General features: G+C 41.0%; 1 protein-coding gene and 1 long non-coding RNA gene across 3 annotated transcripts in view; both read right to left on the bottom strand.

Moving 5' to 3' along the window:
• Positions 1 to 19,429, bottom strand: part of LOC131544800 (sialoadhesin-like) — a 222,623-nt gene that overhangs the window by 159,429 nt on the left and 43,765 nt on the right. The gene's annotated exons all lie outside the window — the stretch shown is intronic.
• On the bottom strand, positions 14,792 to 15,393 carry LOC131544871 (uncharacterized). The gene is made up of 3 exons (XR_009272261.1): positions 15,311 to 15,393; positions 14,941 to 14,991; positions 14,792 to 14,863 (listed from the first exon to the last, which is right to left on the bottom strand). It is a non-coding gene; the product is annotated as an uncharacterized LOC131544871 (long non-coding RNA).

Genomic DNA, 19,429 nt, shown 5'->3' with positions numbered 1-19,429 from the left:
AAGATGACGTAAAATCTTCACATATATTTGACTTTAAATGTTCAACAATGACCAAAACTATCTATATATTTGAAATATTTGGATATTTAGCCTAATTCAGTGCTTGTTCTGTCTTAAATCTTTTTATTAGTTTCTCAGAAACCAAGAGCTCCATGCTGTTCTACATACTGAGAAAACATGAACTCACACTCAAACTTCATTCAATTTAAAATCAACAAAATATTAGAAAATAGACTCAGAAGATGAATTTTATTGTGCTTACACACACTCTACAGGGGGTCAAACTCATTTTCACTGAGGGCCACTTCAGCATTACGGCTGCCATCAAATGTGCCGGTTGTAACTGAAGATGGTACAAATGTTACTCAACATATTGTTAAATAACTGTCTCTTTATTTTATTATTACTTAAGTTACAAATATTGCATATGCATTTGCATAAATGTAAAAATATGTTATTGCACTGTTATTTTAACATAAATCCTTTTAATTTATCAGGTTAAGAAATCCAGATTACTCCATAAATCAGAGTAAATAAAGAGCAGTATCAGCACACACAGGTCTACAGCGTAATGGACATCTGCTTTTCTCTTCTGTGCTTCTGTTCTGTCTCCGGATAAAGACACTTTAATAAACAACAAACTCAAAAGCTACTTGTTTTCTATTCTATTTCTACTTTGTTTTTAGTGTTCTTCACTCTCTGTAGGATCGAGATGCTGCTGATCGTCTGCTTTTGTGCAGAGTAACTTCATGGGAGAGCTGGTTATTTATTCTTAAAGGGCTGCGTTTCAGTCACTATTTCTTTTATCCCGTTGACTGACAACAGAAACAGTAGAATATATAAAGGAAAACAGTTTTATTGAGAATTTAGCTGCATTAAAATACAGTATGAACACAGAGAGACAAACAAATGTAAAAGGCAACGTGACGCGATGACGTCATGAATATGCTAATTAGCGTATGACGTCATCGACCTACTTTTCAAACTGGCTTAAGCTACTTTCCATGGAAAGAAGTTGGCAACACTGACTGTTTACATTAGCCGCAGAACTTGCTAAGTAGCACATTATTAGGAAAGATTAATAAAATAACCTCATACTCACTTCTTCTGGAGGTGAAGCTCGATCACGAATGATTCTCGTGAACATAAACACATTTAGGTAGATCGGAGGATGCATTCCCTTCAAAAACAAACAATCCAGGAATCGTCTCTTTTCTCTTCTGTCCATTCATTTAAAAATACTTGTTTTCAATTCTATTTCTTTTTTTTTTCTTGTTCAAGTTTGAACTCTGAACTTTTACATACTTTAGTATATACTTTAATAATATAATTGTCACGGTTCATAAATCCTATGTTTCCTTCTCGTCTCGTGCCCGTTGGTTATGTGTGTGTATGAGAGTGTGTGGGCGTGCCGATTCATTGGCTCTGATCACGATCCAGCTGCAGCTCATCACACCACCTATAAATACTCACCATGTTCTCATCTCCTTTGTCAGATCGTTGTTTGTGAGTCCCGGTTGTGTTTAGTTCCCGTCTTCATTCCAGTCTGTGCCGTCTCCGTTCCTGTTCGTGTTCTGTGGATGTCACTCTGGATTCGTCACGTCACATCAGCACATCTCTTCACGGACTCATCTGACCATCGAAGTCCCTGCGCCACTACCCTGTATCTGTTTGGATTGTACTTACCATCATTTCTATCATACAATAAACTGAGTTTTACTTGCAGACTGTTTCCGCTTATCTGTCATGACAGAACGATCTGACCACCCTATGGAAGCAGCGAGTAGCTCTACCGGATCGCTGGAGGACTTTGTAAACAGCAGCAGACTTCGCATGGATTCCCAGGAGAGGAACCTCAGCGACACAGCACGCGCTGTTCAGGTTCTAGTGGCGCAGGTGTCCGAGCTCACCCAACAGCTTCAACATCTGCGAGTTTCCACTGCGCCCCCCACACCGCCGGTTCCCCCACCACCACCGGAGAATCCCTCCCAGTCGGAACCCCGCCTACCAGTCCCTGAGTCATACGCAGGTGAACCCAACTACTGTCGAGCATTTCTTACACAATGTTCCATGCATTTTTCGCTCCAACCCAGGACATTCAATAGTGAGCGAGCCAAGGTCGCTTTCGTATTGACGTTGCTGACTGGGAGAGCGGCACTCTGGGGAACAGCGGTGTGGGAAAATCAAGATCCTTGCTGTGCTTCGTTCCAGGATCTCTCCGCCGAAATGAGACGAGTTTTTGATCGGGCCGTTGCTGGTAGAGAGGCAGCTAGGATGTTGGCCGATCTGCGACAAGGAGAGAGATCCGTATCAGATTTTTCGATCGAGTTTTGGACCCTAGTGGCGGAGAGCCAATGGAACGAGGAGGCGCAGTGGGACATGTTCCTGCATGGGCTGGCTGACCGTGTCCAGAAAGAGATCTACGCCATGGACCTTCCCACCTCGCTCAACGACCTGATCGCCCTGGCACTGAGGGTGGACGCGCGTTTGTCACGCATGGATCGCCGCACACAGCCCAGTCGTGCCACCGGAGGGACGGAGAGCCAGCGGTTTGGAGGCGGGGACATCGTCAGCCCTGTCTACGATCACGAGCCTATGCAGGTGGGGCGAGCTCGGCTTTCCCGGGAGGAGAAGGAGAGGCGGAGGTCCCAGGGCCTCTGTATGTACTGTGGAGGAGCGGGACATTTCGCCTACAACTGCCCGTTAAAAGGCCCAGCCCGATAGTAAATATGAGGCTACTATCGGGTGGGATCTCAGCCGAGAAGACCTCATCCACATCTACTCTCCTTCCGGTAAGACTGAGATGGTCAACTCACCCTCACGACTGTCAAGCACTTCTGGATTCTGGGGCAGAAGGTAATTTCATGGATCACACATTCGCACTCAAACTCCAAGTTCCCCTCAGACCCCTCACACACAAGATCGCAGTACACGCTCTTAACAGCCAGGAACTCCCCACCATCTCATTCATCACAGAGGACATCACCCTCATCACATCAGGCAATCACACGGAGACTATTTCCTTTTACATGCTGGACACCCCCCTTGCACCCATCGTCCTTGGTCACCCCTGGCTCACCCGTCACAACCCTAAAGTGGACTGGCAATTAAAGTCTGTGTCGGCTTGGAGCAGTCATTGTCATAAGTCTTGTCTAGTGTCTGCCTGTCCGTCTGTTTCTGTCCCTGTGTTTCAGGAGGAGGCAGTGGATTTATCTAACGTGCCCACGGAGTACCTGGACCTGAAGGAGGTGTTCAGGAAGTCTCGGGCTGCTTCTCTTCCCCCGCATCGTCCCTATGACTGTGCCATAGAGTTACTGCCAGGTACATCTCCGCCTAAAGGCAAGTTATATTCACTCTCTGCTCCAGAGAGGGAGGCTATGGAGAAATATATTTCTGATTCTCTAGCAACAGGGTTCATCCGTCCTTCCTCTTCTCCAGCGGGGGCGGGGTTCTTTTTTGTGGGGAAGAAGGACGGGTCTCTGCGACCTTGTATTGACTACCGGGGGTTGAACAACATCATGGTAAAGAATACTTATCCTTTGCCGTTGATGTCTTCAGCCTTCGAGAGGTTGCAGGGAGCCTCTGTCTTCACTAAATTGGATTTACGTAATGCTTATCATTTGGTTCGCATCAGGCAGGGGGATGAATGTAAGACCGCCTTTAACACTCCCAGGGGGCATTTTGAATACTTGGTTATGCCCTTCGGGCTATCCAACTCTCCTGCGGTCTTCCAAGCACTTGTCAACGACGTGCTGCGAGACATGGTGCTCCAGAGGTTGCTAGAGAATGGGCTTTTTGTCAAGGCGGAGAAATGCGATTTTCATGCACAGTCTGTTCCTTTTTTAGGTTACATCGTGTCGACTGAGGGAGTGCGTATGGATCCTGAGAAGATTAAGGCTGTGGTGGAATGGCCAAGCCCAGATTCCCGTAAGGCCCTACAGAGGTTTCTGGGATTCGCCAATTTCTACCGGCGTTTCATTCGCAATTTCAGCCAACTAGCCGTGCCTCTGACCGCCTTGACCTCCCCCAGAACGACGTTCAGGTGGTCAGACGCAGCCGAGGCTGCGTTTACCAAACTGAAAGGCTGCTTCGTTTCAGCCCCCATCCTTATTACCCCTGATCCTTCACGTCAGTTCATGGTGGAGGTCGATGCGTCAGAGGTGGGGGTAGGTGCAGTGCTATCCCAGCGCTCTCTCTCAGACGACAAGATGCACCCTTGCGCGTTTTTATCTCATCGTCTGTCCCCAGCCGAACGCAATTATGACATTGGTAACAGAGAGTTGTTGGCAGTTAAGTTAGCATTGGAGGAATGGCGCCACTGGTTAGAAGGGTCGGGGGTACCTTTTATCGTCTGGACCGATCATAAGAACTTGGAATATATTAGAACGGCTAAAAGATTAAACTCCAGGCAGGCTCGGTGGGCTCTTTTTTTCGGTCGTTTTGATTTTACTCTCTCGTACCGCCCGGGTTCCAAAAACATTCCTCTCCGCTCCGTGTCTAATAAACTTGTACCCAAATTCATTGGCCCGTTCACTGTCACCAAGATCATTAGTCCGGTGGCAGTCCGCCTCAACCTCCCTCCAGTGTACAGGAGAATTCATCCCATCTTTCATGTGTCTAAAATAAAGCCCGTTTTTCGTTCACGCATTAATCCGCCGGTCCCGGTTCCCCCCGCGACTCGTAGATGGGGAACCTACTTATTCAGTCAATCGTATTCTGGACTCAAGATGGAGGGGACGCGGATTTCAGTACTTGGTGGACTGGGAAGGTTACGGTCCGGAGGAGAGAAGTTGGGTTCCGGCTAGAGACATCCTGGACCACACCCTTATCGATGATTACAATCGACAGGTAAGGGAGCCTGGGAACGCCAGGAGGCGTTTCTAGAGTGAGGGGTACTGTCACGGTTCATAAATCCTATGTTTCCTTCTCGTCTCGTGCTTGTTGGTTATGTGTGTGTGTGAGAGTGCGTGGGCGTGCCGATTCATTAGCGCTGATCACGATCCAGCTGCAGCTCATCACACCACCTATAAATACTCACCATGTTCTGTCAGATCGTTGTTTGTGAGTCCCGGTTGTGTTTTGTTCCCGTCTTCGTTCCAGTCTGTGCCGTCTCCGTTCCTGTTCGTGTTCTGTGGATGTCACTCTGGATTCGTCACGTCACATCAGCACATCTCTTCACGGACTCATCTGACCATCGAAGTCCCTGCGCCACTACCCTGTATCTGTTTGGATTGTACTTACCATCATTTCTATCATGCAATAAACTGAGTTTTACTTGCAGACTGTTTCCGCTTATCTGTCAAGGCAAGGCAAGGCAAGTTTATTTATATAGCACATTTCATACACAATGGTAATTCAAAGTGCTTTACATAAAAGGAAGTGAAATAGTCATTAAAAATAATAAGAGATTAAAAATAATAAAAATCACAACAATAAAAACAAAGTGATTTTAAAAGAATTTAAAACATTTAAGAATAGAAAGTGATACATAGTGCAATCAGTTCGGACGTAGCACAGTGCTCATTCAACAAATGTACAGCTAAACAGATGAGTTTTGAGTCTGGATTTAAAAGTGGCTAATGTTTTAGCACATCTGATCTCTTCTGGAAGCTGGTTCCAACTGCGGGCGGCATAATAGCTAAAAGCAGACTCCCCTTGTTTTGTGTGAACCCTTGGTATTTTTAACTGACTCGATCCTAATGATCTGAGTGGTCTGTTAGGTTTATATTCAGTGAGCATATCTCCAATGTATTTAGGTCCTAGGCCATTTAGAGATTTATAAACGAGTAAAAGTACTTTAAAATCAATCCTAAATGTAACTGGAAGCCAGTGTAAGGACCTGAGGACTGGTGTAATATGCTCAAATTTTCTGGTTCTAGTCAGAATCCTGGCAGCAGCATTCTGGATGAGCTGCAGCTGTCTAATGGTCTTCTTTGGAAGGCCGGTGAGGAGACCATTACAATAATCCACCCTGCTGGTGATAAAGGCATGAACCAGTTTCTCCAAGTCTTGACTGGAAACAAAACATCTAATTCTTGCAATGTTTTTGAGATGATAGTATGCTGATTTAGTTACTGCTTTGACATGACTACTAAAACTAAGGTCTGTCTCCAGAAACACCCCAAGATTTTTGACTTGGTTTTATTTCCAAATGCAATGACTTCAGTTTTCTCCTTATTTAACTGAAGAAAGTTCTGGGACATCCAACAGTTTATTTCATCAATGCATTGGCAGAGGGAGTCAATGGGGCTGTAGTCATTTGGAGATAAGGCTAGGTAAATCTGCGTATCATCAGCATAGCTGTGATAGGCAATTTGGTTCTTTCTCATTATTTGACTTAGTGGGAGCATATACAGGCTAAACAAGAGAGGTGCAAGAATTGAGCCTTGTGGGACTCCGCATGTCATGGACGTCCACTTAGACTTATGCTCTCCTATACTCACATTATAACCTCTCCCTTCTAAGTATGACCTGAACCATTTGAGTACCATCCCAGAAAGCCCGATCCAGTTTTCCAGTCTCTCTAGAAGTATGTTATGATCAACAGTGTCAAACGCAGCACTAAGATCTAGTAGTACCAGCACTGATATTTTGCCTGAATCAGAATTGAAGCGAATATCATTTATTATCTTAATGAGTGCTGTCTCTGTGCTATGATGTGCTCGGAAACCAGATTGAAAATTGTCCAGGTATCCATTTGAGTTTAAGTAGTTGTTCAGCTGATTAAAAACTACCTTTTCAATAATCTTACCTATGAACGGAAGATTTGATATTGGTCTATAGTTGTTCAACATTGTGTTATCAAGATTGCGCTTTTTCAGAAGGGGCTTAACAACTGCAGTTTTCAGGGAGTTTGGAAAAGTCCCAGAAAGAAGTGAGGCGTTCACCACTTCTAAGAGATCTGCTTCTAAACAGTTAAGCACACTTTTGAAAAAAAGATGTGGGAAGTGTGTCAAGATAGCAGGTTGATGATTTAAGGTGCTGTACTATTTCTTTCAATATTTTGCAATCAATTGCTTCAAAAACAGACATAGTCACTTCTTTTTGAAATTGCGGTCGAATCTGTGTGACCTCTGCAAAAGTAGATATGCCAATCTCCTTTCTGATATTATTGATCTTCTCAGAAAAGAAGGAAGCAAACTCATTGCATTTACTGTCGGAGAGCATTTCACTGGGAATCTGACTTGGGGGGTTCGTCAGTCTCTTCACAGTAGCAAAAAGAGTGCGAGAGTTGTTTAAGTTACTGTTTATAAGGCTTGAGAAGAAGGTCTGTCTAGCTGTGGCTAGTTCCACATTGAAAGCATGAAGGCTGTCTTTATAGATGCTATAGTGAATTTCAAGTTTTGTCTTCCACCACATCCGCTCAGCTTTTCTGCATTGTCTTTTCATACTCTGAACTGCTGTTGATTTTCTCCATGGTGATTTTTGTCTGCCATTCTTCTTGCAGACCCTTGTCGGAGCAATATCATCAATAACATTCTTAACCTTTAAGTTAAAAGAATCCAGGAGAAGATCAACAGAGTCTCCAGAAATGCTTGGTGTTAAAGATATAGCCTTCATAAATAGCGCACTAGTTTTCTCATTAATGCATCTCTTTCTGACAGAGACAGATCTAGATTCAGTGGTAAGAGAGATCAATATATCAAAGAAAATACAGAAGTGATCAGATAGTGCTACATCCTTAACAACAATGGATGAAATGTTTAGACCTTTACTGATGAGTAAATCTAGAGTGTGTCCACGATTGTGTGTGGGTTCATGCACATGCTGGATCAGATCAAAAGTGTTTAAAACAGTAATAATTTATTTTGCAGTTTTGATTTCTGCATTATCTATGTGAATATTAAAATCCCCTGCAATAGTAAAACAGTCAAACTCTGAGGAAATCATTGATAACAGTTCTGTGAACTCTTCAACAAAGGCTGGAGAGTATTTTGGAGGCCTGTAAATAATGATAAACAGAATGCGTTGAGCACCTTTCAGCACAATACCTAGATATTCAAAGGACAAATACTGACCAAATGACACTTGCTTGCATTGATAAACATCTTTAAATAGAGCAGCTACACCTTCACCTCTCCTAACAGTCCTGCAGACACTTGTAAAGTTAAAGTTAGGAGGGGCTGTTTCATTGAGGACTGTTGCACTGCAGCTGTCTTCAAGCCATGTTTCATTTAGAAACATAAAATCCAGGTTGTTTGTGGTTATAAAATCATTGATCAGAAATGATTTATTTTTTAGTGAGCGAATGTTTAAAAATGCTAACTTGATGGAATTACATTTTGTCTCTACAGCAATCTTAGATTGACGCATTATAGGCCGCAGATTAGATGGGTCAGCCATACGGCTTGAGAAGGCCTTAGATTTTCTATCACGTGATAAAACAGAAATATAAAAAGCTACAGGCACACTGGGTTCCCACTTGTTCTGTGAACATTTGTGAGTGTTGCTGCTAATATAGCGGGGACCCGACACATATCACTGAGAGCTGTTATCAGTTGTTTTTGGTTCACCTACAGCCGATGGAGGAGGGTTTGGGCCCTGGCGTTGTGGCAGCGGACGGAGAGCTCTCACAGGAGGAGGAGGGAGAGCTGGGCCTGAAGTCTTTGGTGGTTGTGGGGCCCGCCGTTTTTTAGTTGATATCTGGGGGCTTGCAGCGAACGAGTGGGAGAGTTTGGTCCCAGCATACACCAGTTCCTCCATTTTCTGTGAGAAGCTTAGAAGTGGAGATTCTGGAGAGAGGGATAGTGTGTCTGGCGAGCGGGGCTCTGGCTCTGGTGTTTCCGGTGGCTGTGATATGTTGCCCTGGCTTCCCTGGCTGTTTTCCAGATAGTTGTCCTTGGGTGCTGAGTCTTGGAGCTGATGTAGTACGTCACAGTCTGTTTGTGATGAGCTGTGTGGGCAGGGCTCTGTGAGGAAAGTTTGTTTTGGCTGCGTGGTGTTATCAGTGTCCTTGTGGGATGTGTCAACCATAAGATGACTCTGAGGCTGACATGAAGTGCTGTGGTCACTCATATTCTGTCCAGGTGTGTGTGTGCCATTGAGGCCGAGTGGATTGGCACACACCACTGAAGGATGACGGAGGGAGAAATAGATATTGTCCTTTAGCACTCTCGCACCAAGTTTGTTTGGGTGGAAGCCGTCCAGTTTAAACAGTTGTCTATGGCCCCAGAAAATATTGAAGTTGTCGATGAAGTTGACTCCTTTTGTACTGCAGGTTCTTTGTAGCCATGTATTCAGCCCAAGCAGCCGTGAAAACATGTTAGTTCCCCTTGCTGGGAGTGGTCCACTGATGAACGACTGAACTTCAAGTCTTTGAAGTGTTTCAAAGAGTTCACTGAAATCCTTCTTAAGCAGTTCTGACTGCTCTTTCCGAATATCGTTCTTCCCCACATGGATGATGATTCGATTTGCAGTCTTGTGCTTCATCAGAATGTTCCGAAGTTCCTTGTTCACATCAGAGACGGTTGCTTGAGGAAAGCAGCATGTAGTTGTAGTCCTGCTACTGATGTTTCTGATAATAGAGTCGCCCACTATCAGAGTCCTGGGCTCGGCTGCGCTCTGAGCTGAGTGCCGCTGTCTGCTCGACCTCGAGCGCCTGTTAGTAGCGATGTTAGCTGCTGGCTGATACGATCCATGTTTTGTCACATTTGGGGATTCCTCACCCACATTCATTAATGCTTCGAATCGGTTCTCAAGATGTATAGGGGGTTGTAAAATGCCAGTGTTTACAAGTCTTGTCATAGCTGTATCTGGGGTAGAGGATGCTACCACCGCAATACGAGATACTCATGACAATCTGATGTCTCGAGTGCCTTTGGGTCTCGCTCCCTGTTTGTGCCATCGATTAGTCTGTCGATCAGCTTGTTCTTCTACACTTTGTATAAACTGTTGAGATTCACTAGATTCATAGGACTCATAGGATTCATAGGTCCGTGATGCCGATCTGCTGTGTTCCACCTGTTTTGGAGGTCCAGCAAGTAACTTTGTTTCAAGAACCACAATCCTTTGTAGAAGTCTGTGGCAGTTCATGCAGCAAGTAGATTCCACAAGGGGCATTTTCTTTCCCGTCTGTTTTAATGTAGGCAGCTGTGTTTTCCCGTCTCCGGAATGTAAACTGCTGGCAGTGGGAGGCAAAGAGTCTTCCTTTTCTAAAAACTGTGTTGTTTGAGCACTGTGCTGATATGCTGAAGTTAAAATCTTGGAGAAATCTGAGAAAAGTGCATAAATATGGAGCGAAGCGCAGAGCAATAAGCAGGAGCGTCCGAACAGTAGCGAAGCCGGAAGCAGAAGGCTTGTCATGACAATAATTAATTTCTGTAGCTTGTGTAATTGTCCTGCGGTGAATGAGTGTATCATCACTTTACAACACATCAGAGCTGATGATATTCTTCTGCTATGCTTTGGTTTGTTTATCATGCATCTTAATTTAAGAATTTGAATTTCTGTTTAAAGTCTGAAAGTCTGCTTAAAATAATTCTATTGCTTCTAGTTATTTTTTGTAGAAAGACGATGCTGATCATCTCTACTTGTCATGAAGATATAAGTCAGGTGCGCTTCAGGAATCAACTGCAGGATTCTCATCATAATGTGCTGGACTCTGACTGACTCCACGAGGTGATCTCATAGAAGTGTTCATTCATGTTTCCTCATCAGTGTCTGATGTTCATGACTCATATCTGGTAAAAGATGCTGAAGACACAAACATGTCCTCCAGCTCAGGAAACAGACATTACTCTAATGGTCAACTGTCCAACATATGGTGCTTTATTTTGTTCATAACAATAACTACATAATCAACCCACGCCCTCAAAAAAAATAAAAAAAATAAATTAAAATTAAAATTAAAAAAGTTCTTCAGTCAAAGCAAAAACGCTGACTTGTTTCTAATCTGGAATTACTTTAACCTATTTTTAAAATGGCAGTAGATTAACAATTGTGAAAAACTCATGCGAAGAAAACATTTCCATTTAGTCATTTAGCAGACGAATTTATCCAAAGTGACTTACAAATGAGGACAACAGAAGCAATCAAAATGCTAATTACACTTTAATATTTTATACTATTTATTCTATATTTTATTCTATAATATTATTTTTAATTTTTTTCTATATATTATTCTAGGAACAAATGTGCTCACTGGTAAAAGTGTTACACAGCATATGGTCCGTCGTTCTGGCTATTAATGATCTCCCATGGCTCCATGGCTTTGTATGCATTGACACCGATGAGCAGACCAACTTCTGCTTCAAGTTTTGGGAGATGGACTCGACTCAGGTAAGACCACTTCTCCAAATCTTTCTTCTGTGGGATGTTGGCCTTTTTTGCAGGTATATCTGGCTGAGTATACACATTGGGAAGCTGAATGTAATCTTGCTCCTCTAAGCCACACACCTCCAGATCAGTAAGTTCATAGCTATTCACTTTCTGTTCTTGCGCTATAGTACGAAGCAGGAACTCTGTCTTTCTGCCTCGCATATTCAACTTCTTTGCCAATTCTTCAGTGCAGAAAGTTGCTGTACTTCCTTGATCCAGGAAAGCATAGGTCTTGATTATCTTTGTGTCTTTCTTGTGTTTTATCTGCACAGGTACGATGGGAAGAATACACTCACTATTCCCGGCCCCAGTATGGTCACCTCTTCTGCACCCTGCAGACACGAGAGCACTTGTGACTTCACTTGTACTTTGTGAGCTGTCATCTGCACTGTTATTCTTTGATGAAGCATCTTCCTTAACAATGTGCAAGATAGCTGGGTGCTTGAATGAACAATCTGGACAAGAGGCCCTTTTTTTACAGTCCTTGGACATATGACCTGCCGTCAGACACCCAAAACAAAGACCGTTCGTTTTCAAGAACTGAATTCTTTCTTTCAGAGGCTGTTCTCGAATCTTGTTGCATACATTTAGTGCATGGTTCTTCTGGCAGTAAAGACAGGGACTTTGAAAGACACTTGCTGACTTGACTGCAAAAGGTTTCTTCTCAGGTTGGCTTTTACTGACATTATTTTCAGTAGCAGACACATTCACAGCAAAGCTACTTCTTTTAGACTCACCTTTTCTAATGCTTGGTTGCTTTTTTGAGTTGTTCTGGTTATTTGAAGTGGAGTCCAGGATGTCTCCAAACAGCGGGTCATTGGCAACCTTTGCTTGACGGTACACATATTCCACTAAATCAGGAAATCTGGCTCTTTTTCTTGTTCTTTCTTGAATGTCATAAGCGTAACTTCTCCATCTTTCTTTCAGTTTGGATAAAATGGACTTCATGTTGGTAGGATTGTTAATTTCGTCCATGTAGTCCACATCATTCACCGTGTTACAGCATCCAACCAAGAACAATGCAAAAGCATTCAATCCTTTTCTGTCTTCTGACCTTATCTGAGGCCATTCCATAGCCTTCTTGATATAAGCTGTAGCGATGGTCATTTCATCTCCATAGTGACGATCAAGCAGTTCTCTGGCTTCTTTATAAGCTCTGTCGGGTTTCATGTGCTCACAGCTCCGAATGAGATCAAGTGGCTCTCCACTCGTGAACTGTTCAAGATAGTACAGCCGGTCTTGATGACTGTCTGTTTTACTGTCAATAGCATGCTCGAAAGCCCTTATGAAAGATCTGTAAGTCAGAGGATCTCCTGTAAACGTGGGTATGTCTCTTTGAGGCAGTTGAGACAAACTCTGTTGTTTAATGAGCATCTCGGTGACTTTGTTTTGATGCTGTAGCACTTCGTGCAGGCTATCTGCAGAAGAATCAGTGTGATCATGATGATTAAGATGTGGCGTGCTGCTGACAGCATCAAACCTTGACAACGACTTTCTTCTATCTGAAGCGCCAACTTGAGTGACTGGCTTTGGATTGAATGTAAGGAATGTCTTATCAGCTGACACACTGGTTTTTTCTTGTCTACGCATCATGGGTTCAAATCTGGGTCCTGAAGGTGGCTCTAATAAATCATATTTAGATTCCTGAGCATCTTCAAAATCTTCGTACACCTTTAGTTTGGCATCTGAAGCAGCAAGCTCAGTTTCAAGCTCTAATTCCTCTTTTCTAATTCTCAAGCAAATTTCTTCCTGCTCTATTGCTTCTCTCTTTTTCATTGCTGCAGCTCTTGCCAACAGTGCTTCACGTTCAGCTTTAATTCTCAGCATTGCAGAATTAGTACTGGAAGTGTGGCTTACCACGGAGTTAGCTCTGGACACACTATCACGTGGCCTAATAGCATCTTCCTCATCTTTTAAGACATCTGCAATCCATTTTTGTGTTTTCTATAAACCGCTGAAACTCAGAATATCTGTTCTTGTAAGCGTCTTGATCCGCTTTCTTATCATCTTCGTCTATTAACTCACACAACTCTTCATTAATCCGTTCATACTCTCTTGCGCATCTTTCAAACCTTAGCAATGCTTCATCTTTAATGAGATTAACATTGTGTTCATTTTCCTTCAATTTGGCTAAATCATTCTTCTGTTTGGTTATTTGTGCCAACTTTCCCTTGCGTTCTCCTTTCAGCCTTTAATGTGGGCTTTGGCGCCCTCTTTTGGTCAACCCCTGCAGCTGCGCTTTCATCTGCCATGTCATGTCACTTTAAAATCTTCACACAGAAAACTGTCACAGTTCCTATTGTACACAGCTTCTAATCTCCTTATAAACACTCGTTTAAAAGAGTCACTGATGTGCAGGATGTCTTTATGTAAAGCTCTATGACTTTCAGAACGAAATATCCAGTGAGCACTACTGTCACTTTTAGACGATGAAGAAAATATCAGACCTGTTCCAGGGAAAGTTTCATTCAGCCGACTCACACTGTACTGGCTTTCTTTCTGTATTTTTTGAGCTGCGATGTAGTTTTCGTCCGTATTGGTCTGTTATCTTTATCATCCGCTAGCGGGTTTCCCTCAGATCAGCCAGAAAATGTCGATTAGCTCGCCGTCATCACGAGCGAGCGCGTCTTTCTTTAGCGATCTTCTCACGCGGCTCGTCTTTCGGATTCGTCGAGCAATCTTCTTTCACTCGATATTTTGACTATGTCGAGCAGTCTTTTGACTTGATTGTGAGTGCAACAAGCTGACTCGTTAGCTTAGGACTTCAAAGTTCTTTTGTACTCAACACGAAACGCCAAATAAAAGTCTTGAATCCAGAGTTCTTCGTTTGACTGTTTAATTATGAATCTCAAAAACATAAAAAATAAAAACTTAGGATATTTACTTTTCTTACAAATTAAATGTACAGTTACGTGTAGGTCAAAAGACTGTGTTGCTCCAAAGTCCAGTGGCTTCTGACTGTTTCGCGGGTTCTATTTCTTTCATACTAAATCTAACAGCCAATCAAATTACATTATACTAAATCACTGGTTAACTGTTTACATTCCAATTTCTATGTTTTATTTGCAACACGGGTTTTCTCAGGTTTTACAAAATATACTAAAATATTTTTACTTCCATAGAAATGGCTTCAACAAACACTGATGTTTGATTTTGTTCGTATTTTTATTTATTTAATATAAAACTGACTTCATTAACTGCAAAAAAAGTATAAAAAAATATATGAATGTAAAAAGCAGTATGTGGATATGTTAAAAGAAAAAAAAAGAATTGGCAAAAACACAAGCATTATTTTGTAAGACAAAACAAAAACATATATTTAACCATCAACCTAAGGCTAATTACAGTTTAATATTTTATATTATTTATTCTATAATATTTTTTATTTTATGCACCATACTTTGAAACACTATTAAAGTTACTGGTTAATGACTGATAACATATCGTCCAGTTGTAGTGAAGAGGGGTTTTTAACCTTTATCCACAGATATCTCTTTCTGAACAGTGACCTCTGAATATATGACATCCCAAAATGACTCTGGATCATCTAAAACAAACGTCAACATTAATGAATGATATTTGCTGATTTTGAATGGTATGTTTTAAGATGGTTTAAAACTCAACCTTTGTGTCTCTTCTTCACTTCAGTCACGTCATCATAAATGTGATCAGGATCTGCTGGACACAAAACAAACATTTGAGGAGAAAATGTAAACAGCAAAGCAGTCTTGAAGGGAAAAAAAAAAAAATGTATGTATGAAGCTTAAAGGGATGTGACATATTTTGAAGAATGCTGGGGTCCAAACTGAACCCAACTGATTTTTTTTATCATTTGGACATATATTAATAATTATAATAATATTATATTCATTTCTTTTTTTTTATATACATTTTTTTGTTCCACAGATGTCAAATTCATATAGATTTGAAACGACGGTTAATTCTGTGTGTGTGTGTGAACTATCCCTTTAATTGATCAGTTATTGAGGCTGACCAGACTGTAGAGGAGAGTTTTCTGGTTGAGATTCTCCAGATTGATTTGGGACTGATGTCTGGTTAATGTTACGCTGCTGATCTATAATAGAAACAAAGAGCATTATGGTCACTTAAGAGTATCTGCAGTGATTACAGTGAGATCTTCTCATGAGTCTTTATTCAGAAACTGTATCTTTCCTTTGTTGCTGTTCAGTTGTATTAATCATGTTATGAACTGCTCCACACCTTTGCTTTTGGATTTCTTTACTTTTGTTCTGACTTCTGAGTATGTCACTTCATTTGACTCTGCCATGCGATCATCTGCAAAAACAAACAAAACTATATTTATTATTTTTTATTTTATGCACCATACTTTGAAACACTATTAAAGTTACTGGTTAATGACTGATAACATATCGTCCAGTTGTAGTGAAGAGGGGTTTTTAACCTTTATCCACAGATATCTCTTTCTGAACAGTGACCTCTGAATATATGACATCCCAAAATGACTCTGGATCATCTAAAACAAACGTCAACATTAATGAATGATATTTGCTGATTTTGAATGGTATGTTTTAAGATGGTTTAAAACTCAACCTTTGTGTCTCTTCTTCACTTCAGTCACGTCATCATAAATGTGATCAGGATCTGCTGGACACAAAACAAACATTTGAGGAGAAAATGTAAACAGCAAAGCAGTCTTGAAGGGAAAAAAAAAATGTATGTATGAAGCTTAAAGGGATGTGACATATTTTGAAGAATGCTGGGGTCCAAACTGAACCCAACTGATTTTTTTTAATCATTTGGACATATTATATTAATAATTATAATAATATTATATTCATTTCTTTTTTTTGTAATATACATTTTTTTGTTCCACAGATGTCAAATTCATATAGATTTGAAACGACGGTTAATTCTGTGTGTGTGTGTGAACTATCCCTTTAATTGATCAGTTATTGAGGCTGACCAGACTGTAGAGGAGAGTTTTCTGGTTGAGATTCTCCAGATTGATTTGGGACTGATGTCTGGTTAATGTTACGCTGCTGATCTATAATAGAAACAAAGAGCATTATGGTCACTTAAGAGTATCTGCAGTGATTACAGTGAGATCTTCTCATGAGTCTTTATTCAGAAACTGTATCTTTCCTTTGTTGCTGTTCAGTTGTATTAATCATGTTATGAACTGCTCCACACCTTTGCTCTTCTTGTATCTCCACAGCAGCAGCAGCAAGATGAAGATCAACAAGCACCACAATCCCAAAACCACTCCAGTGACCAGAAGACGAGATGAAGCTGCTGAGACTGGAGAACAGAAACATGCAGATCTGATCTTAAGTCACATGATAATATTTCATAAAACCTAATATTTCAAGGCTTCTGACTTCACCCCCTGTGCTCCTGCTGGGTATAACATTTAATAAAGATAACATTGATAAACATTCAATGATAATAAGGTTGATAATAAACCTTATTTGCCTCAAAAGGAGGCATCTTTAAGCCACACAAAACTGATAATTATTTTTAGTTCATTAGTGCGTATATTAATGCTCAACAGCAGGCAAGTGTTTATCACAGTATTTACTCACCATTAAGAGCCAGATTAATTCGGTTACTGTCCTGTGATGATTGTGGTCTTTCATCTCTCTGTCCTCTACACCAGTACTGACCCTGATCAGACTCAGTAGCTCCTCTGATAGTGAGAGTGTCTCTGTTTACAGTGTAACCATCAGACATGTTTAGCATTACACTGTCTTTAAACCACTCATATCTCCAGTCACTGTGAGACTCTATAACACAGGTCAGATTGACTGTCTCTCCAGTGAATACAGGACTGTCTGGTGTCACAGTCAGTGTAGATGTGGGTGAATCTGTGAAGAAAGAAGACGGAGGTCTATCAGTGAATTAGTCAGAAACATGATCTGATCTGAGCTCCTGTATTTGTGTAACACTGATGTGGAGAAGAGAGTGATGGTCTCTCTCTCTCTCGCTCGCTTTTTTTGTTTGTTTTTTTGCTCCTGTCAACTAAATGGTTTCATGTCAGTCCTTTCGAGAACTTTAGGTACTATATAGTAAAGTTAATAACTTGTGAAGTTACTTGTGAATAGTCACATAATATTTGGTTAGGAAATTAAATAATAAAAAAATTAACATTTTCAGTGTAACTGCAATAATGATAAATGCACATTGAGAAACATTGCACTTTCTTCCAGCTGTATTTTTCTCTGTATTATTCAGTATAAATGTGACCTGTGCTGGAAAAATGAGTTTGAACGTGAACGGACTAATTATGAGCTGCAGGCAAAACAAGTGAAAGGTCAATTTTGGTTTAATGAGGTTTTCACAAAAATGAGTTCATTAAGCTCTCGTCTAGTGATCCTGATGCTCCACATAGCAATTCAACATCTAAAAATGCCTTTATTTGTGTGCTTTCTAAAGTTTTCAGTTTTTCTGCTCAATACTCGACAGCTGCTTCTCCTCAGAACAAGTTTGGTATTCAGGGCTCCAGACAAACAAATCGAGTTAGGAGCCATTGGCTCATATAAGAAACAAACTTAAGCGCCAAATGATTTTTTTTAGGTGCCAAAGAATAAAAGTGTTTTATTTTATTTTTTCCCCCTACATTTTAACATTTCAATCATACGGTCATGTGTTTATGGCTCATCTTTTCTTGACTCTGATCAGGTCGACCTGGGAACTAAGGTTCACTTATAGTGCAACTAAAAGTCTTTTCCAACTTGAAATATACAGTCACAAAGAATCGTTCGTTACACAGAGTCTGTATCAATATCATGGACTGTAACGTGGCTGACGAGACGTGAGAATCCATGTGCAAGCTTTTATTTAAAGGCATGGTCATAAATACAGGCAGGGTCGAAACAATGGCAAACAGGTATGGCACGGACAAGACAAAGAGTAAACCTAGGGCAAGCGTGGGTCGACGATCGACGAACAGTATCCAATAGGGCAAGGCAGAGAGATAATCCAGGTACACGAGCTATAATCCAGGCAAGGGAAATAATCAGAGTCCGAACAGGGAGACGGGTAAACACTAGAAGCACAGACTAGAAAACAACAAAAGTTCCGTATCGCAGCTAACACTAGGGGAGTGAAAAACGCAGAACAATGCAGGAACTGAACAGAAACACGGAATGGCACAGAAAGGGTTAATCCAGGAAACACAGGTAGAAACAAACACAGGTGAATAGGTAATCCAAGACTATGATACTGACAAGGGCTCTGTGGAGTAGCTACAGCTAGGGGAGCGGTAAACGCAAAAAATACTCGGCAGTGAGGCAGAGAAAGTCCAAGGCTTAAATAGAGTGTGTGATTGCGTGTGCGTAGGATCAGGTGTGCGTGTGATTAGTGCAATGAGTGATTGGTGACAGCTGTGATATCTGTGCAATGGATGATGGGAAATGTAGTTAGATGGTGAAGTGCAAGAGTACATGTGATGAGAGGGTGACCTCTGGTGGTGAGGGAGCGGAAGTGCATGGACCAGATTCGTGACATGGACCAGAAGCATCACTTGGCCACTGAGTGTAGTTTGGGCTCCTCTTCAGTGCATCCTATAAATGTTGTCATGTCTTTCACACCAATGACTCATGTGCTATATTCCAGCTCTTCTATCTTTATACAATAGATTTGTGAGAAACAACCCGAAGTGTCTGAAATATTTTAGTCCACATCATTCTGCCATCAGAGCAGTCAAACAATATTAATCAGCATGTATTGGTCACTAGTGAATTAAAGTGAATTGCCATTTTCTTTTCGTGTTTTCAGAGGATGGATGTTTCCGTGATAAGACACAAATCTAGGGATGGGCGATACCTCTTATTTTATTTTCGATCCGATACCGATATTTTCAAGCCCAGTATTGTCGATACCGATCCCTCTAAACTAAACTGATCTTTTAAATTATTAAAAGAATATAGTCAGTAATTATACTCACTTAATATTAGATTTTAAAGCCATATATATATATATATATATATATATATATATATATATATATATATATATATATATATATATATATATATATATATATATATATATATATATATATATATATATATATATATATATATATATATATATATATATATATATATATATATATATATATATTACATTT

Source organism: Onychostoma macrolepis, chromosome 07 (genome assembly GCF_012432095.1).
Source record: "Onychostoma macrolepis isolate SWU-2019 chromosome 07, ASM1243209v1, whole genome shotgun sequence".
Classification (NCBI taxonomy): Eukaryota; Metazoa; Chordata; class Actinopteri; order Cypriniformes; family Cyprinidae; genus Onychostoma; species Onychostoma macrolepis.
Note: the sequence above shows the minus strand (reverse complement) of the source record. Positions and strands in the feature narration are given on the sequence as shown.